This window comes from Nematolebias whitei, chromosome 21, assembly GCF_014905685.2.
Source record: "Nematolebias whitei isolate Nwh7 chromosome 21, NemWhi1, whole genome shotgun sequence".
Classification (NCBI taxonomy): domain Eukaryota; kingdom Metazoa; phylum Chordata; class Actinopteri; order Cyprinodontiformes; family Rivulidae; genus Nematolebias; species Nematolebias whitei.
The window spans coordinates 34040061-34044854 of record NC_056518.1 but is presented as its reverse complement, the minus strand read 5'-3'; the positions used below and the strand labels follow the sequence as shown (position 1 = coordinate 34044854).

At 38.1% G+C, this 4794-nt stretch overlaps 1 protein-coding gene across 1 annotated transcript in view; it reads right to left on the bottom strand.

The window, feature by feature from the left end:
* Positions 1–4794, bottom strand: part of LOC119427259 (required for meiotic nuclear division protein 1 homolog) — a gene marked incomplete at its 5' end in the record, with an annotated part of 9448 nt that overhangs the window by 852 nt on the left and 3802 nt on the right. The window lies entirely within an intron of this gene.

Here is a 4794-nt window from a genome sequence, read left to right as displayed (position 1 = left end):
ATATATGAAACATGGAAGTGAAGTTAAATGTAGGACCCTGTACGACGGCAGAGATTTTATGATACAAACAGCAGGAAGACGCTGTTTTGGAAGTCAAATTACAGTCGGTCGGTGCCGTTTTACTTTGCATCTCTCAGCTTCACCTCGTCGCCACATAACCGACTCTCACGGTTCTGCTGTGTTTGGCCCCGAGAGGAGCTCCTGGCGAACACGGGTCAGCTGATCTTTATTAATTCTTCATGCAAAATACAGAGAGATGGATACATTTACAAAACGTAACCTTTGTAAATTTATTTAATTGTTTATAGTTTTTTGTTATTCTATTTATTAATGTATTTTAATTTTAGTTATATTTTTATACTTGAACTTGTAACAACTCAATCAGCTATGAACGCCATTTTTGTTTAGTTTTTTATTTTATTTTACATTTTAAGACTTCAGATGCAGTAACACCTCTAACTATTAACAAACAGGTTTATTGGTCTAAAATGAAGAGAAAATCTGCACTTTAAAGGGTTCAAAGGATAAAACCTGACAAAAGTACCATTTTTATTAAAAACAATCATTTTGCTCGTTTGATTAAATTTTTTTTACAGAAGATGACGAAGCTATCAAAATGGTTTACAGCTGATATAAACTCAAAATGTTTAAATGTCGCCTTGTCATTCAATTTCAGCTGACTTTATAAGTAATTATGATGACACTTATTGAGCATTTATAGCACAGATACATCGTTAGACAAAGTAAAACACAAATATCACTCCGCTGTCATGCAATTTGCTCTTCATGCTGGTTACAAGCTTAAACTGAAGCACTTTTTCACAAATATTTAAATTTGTACGAACGTCACAGAGGCAGCTCTGTTCGCTTTGACTCTAAAAATGTTTTAAAAATCACATTTATCTAGAGATTCCTGCATAAATGTAGTGCAAATGATTATCACTGAATGATTTAGTTAAAAGCTGCTGGACAGGAGCGCAAGAGAGAGCGAAGAAAAATAAAATAAAAATGGAATAAAGAATAATTTGAAGTAGCTGAAAGTAGAAGAAACAACTTGAGGATTAAAGTTGATTTTTTTGAAGGGAGAACAGGTTTTATTTTCAGCTAAAATGTTCATTCATATATTTCACAGGAGCAAGATGTGGTTCTTTATTTTCATGTTGGGGATTAACATCAGCCAGGTTTGTCACGATCTCATAAAAAACTAAATTCTCCAAATATAAAATGACAACCATAAATGTAACAAAACTGTTTTTCTTTTTATTTACAGGCTGCAGGACAGAGTAAAGTAGTTCGGTTTTTGAAATGAGCACATTTATTTGAACACATCGTTACCAAATGTATTTTAACGTTATATTTGTATGTTTCAGTGAACTCGACAAAGATGCATTATGCCACACTGATAATCGACCAAAGCGTCTTTGATATTATCAGAAGGCATTTATCAGGCTTTTCTATGAACATGCAATGGCATATTGAAGACCTGAAAATGACAACAAGTAAATTATAAAATCACGTATTTCTTCACGTTTAGATTTTCTGAGAAACAAACCGAATAAAAGTGTTTTTCTTCTGTTTTTGTGCGTAAGGCTGCACACTTGTGGGCGCCTCCACGCAGTGTGACTGCATGTCAGGCCACAGGTGGAGCGATGGCGTCTGCAAGTCCAATCCGTCGTGTTGTGGCGAGGCTTCATGCTCCCTCGCAGGAAACTCGTATCTGACATGTGTTTCAAAGTCTACGGGTAAATGTCGTTTACTGCTGAACGTACAAAGTGCTGTGAAAATGTATTTACTTATTTTAAAGCTTTATTCTCTTTTGCTTTGTTTTGCCACATTTCAAACTAACGAGCAGCATCCCAACGTCCCTGTCGCTGAGGGATTTGAAAAGTGAATGTTTGTAGACTTTTCTTAAGCCTAGATACAGACACACACACACACACACACACACACCAGTTTTTATTTATTTATTTATATTTATATATCGGAGTCAGAGTTTCTTTATTTGTCATTCCATCACATGTGGTACATGTGGTGGAATGAAATTATGCACACAGGGTCCCAGTTACATCCAACAGTGAAATGTAAAAGAAAAACATTAATAACATCTAAGATATGAACTAAGAAAAACATCAACTAAAAATACACTAAGCACTCATAGCATAAAAACAATACGCCGAACAGCAGCACGAACATGAGGCTGTGTGAGCAGATGAGCACGAATGAACACAGCAACATGAAACAGATCAGCAGCAACTTGAAACAGATCAGCAACATGAAACAGATCAGCAGCAACATAAAACAGATCAGCAGCAACATGAAACAGATCAGCAGCAACATGAAACAGATCAGCAGCAACATAAAACAGATCAGCAGCAACATGATGTGATTCTTCACAGTGATTATCCTCATTAGAGATTCATGAGTCTCAGGGTAGAAGCTGTTCCTGAGTCTAGTGGTTCTACACTTAATGCTCCTCAACCTCCTTCCTGAGGGGAGCGGGGCAAAAAGTGTGTGTGCTGGGTGAGTGGGGTCCTTCATGATGCAGGTGGCTCTCTTCTTGCATCTGGAGGTGTAGATGTCTGTGATGGTGGGGAGGCTGACTCCAACATCTTCTTCTGTGCAGCCTTCATCACTCTCTGCAAAGCTTTTCTTTCTGCAGCTGTGCAGCCTCCATGTTGATGCTGGAGCACAGGATGCTCTCCACTGCACACATGTAGAAGGAGGTGAGGACTGAGCTTCCAGACCAGCTCGTCTCAGCCGCCTGAGGAAGTAGAGTCTCTGATGAGCTTTCTTCATCAGGCTGGTGGTGTTGAGTGTTCAGCTCACAGCATGGAAACAGGTCTGGTCAGGGTCACAAATGACCTTCTGATGGCAGCTGTTACTGGTTCTCCCTCCCTTCTGATCCTCCTGGACTTGAGCTCAGATTTTGATACTGCAGATACTTCTCCACTGCCTACAACACACTGCAGGATTGACGGAGACAGCTTTGGAATGGTTCTGCTCTTACCTCTCTGACAGATCTGAGTAAAAGTCTCCATCAGGGAAGCAAGATCCCAGACTCACCTGTGGTGTCCCTCAGGGGTCAGTCCTTGGGCACACATTATTTACCCTTTGCGTCCCCCCTCAGTCACATTATCACTCACCACAGGAACTCTTTTCATTGTTATGCAGATGACTTGCAGCTCTATATCGAAATAGATTCTGCAGGTTCATCACTCTCCTCTCTCACCACCTGTCTTGAGGAGGTAAAAGCCTGGATGAATGCCAACTTTCTCCAATTAAACACATGAAAAACAGAAGTTATTTTGGTTTGTACCCGCATCAGACTCACTCAACATCTACCTCTACAATAATCTTGTCTGGCCAAAATATTCCCTTTTCTGATAATGACTGTACCAAGTCCATGTTTTATTCTCTCTAAATGTTTTATATTGTAGCACTTTGAGATTGTAAAATGTAAAGTGTAGTTTTCCATATTAGTGTGAACTGAATAATAAAATTAATTGATTTAATTTGTACTGCAAACATTCACTATTCAAATCCCTCTGAGACGGGGGGCATCAACGTCCCGTTTGTTGTTTTCACGTTACGTTTGTTTTAAAATTTGTTTGCTGACACAAAAAAGTGTGGAAAACCCCCCAAACCAAAGAAATGTGATGATGTTGTCACTGCTCTGTAAAATTCACCTTCAAAAAGCAACAAATGAACGTAAACCTCAACATTTCTCTGCAGTTCACGTTGCAGGACAAATCACCTTGCAGGGGGGGACTTTTCAAACATGTCTCACCAGCCCGGCATCAGACAGCTTTAAGACGTGTAACCAAAACATGACACAAAATGTAAAATAAAATAATCCTCAAATCAGTTTATTTATTGTTTCCAAGATCAGGAAAAATTAACTCAGTTGTTCTCATTTTAGATAAAGGAAGTGTACTCTACCTTAAGAGGATTTGACACTTTAACAATAAATCAGTACAGGTAGGTGTGTTTCAACAATATTCACGTTGAGCTGTTTCTGCAGACGCCTGTTTTCATTTTCTGACAAAAACATTTTTCTTCTTGACAAGTGTTGGAAGCATTATTGTAGATTTTGCAATGTCGGTAGTCTCCAACCTCAGCTCTCAAGATCTGATAAACAGTTCGTTAAGTCTGAGTCAAAGACTGCAAGGCTCAATCGAACTGGAGACGACAGGTATTTTCATCTGACACCAATGACTCATTATTTTCCTCCATGTCGTGTATAATAACTTTATCTCTATTTTCACAGGAATTGTCACTTTAACTGCACCAAATGGGCCTGTGTTTTACCATTACAACACCAGCATCAAATGTACAACAGAGCAGGACCTGGGAGCCCGACCAGAGTGGAAGCTGAAGAAAAACGGTGACGTTTTTATCATCACGAATGGAACCGTCTCAACGGTGCTGATCCAACAGAGAGAGAGCAGCGTCCAACTCAATAATGTTGACGAACTCTGGGAAGGTACGTTTCACTCGGCCACATTTTACTGCAGGATTAGCATAATCCAGATTGTCTGGATTGATGAAAGAGCAATGAAGCATTCCTTTAATGCATATCACTTTTCATGCCAGAGTTTTAATTTAAAATCATCTTGCGTTGATAAGTGACAGAGTTGTAGCTGTTTAAATAAAAAAAATTATATATATATATATATATGTATGTATATATATATATATATATATATATGTATGTATATATATATATATATATATATATATATATATATATGTATGTATGTATGTATGTATGTATGTATGTATGTATGTATGTAT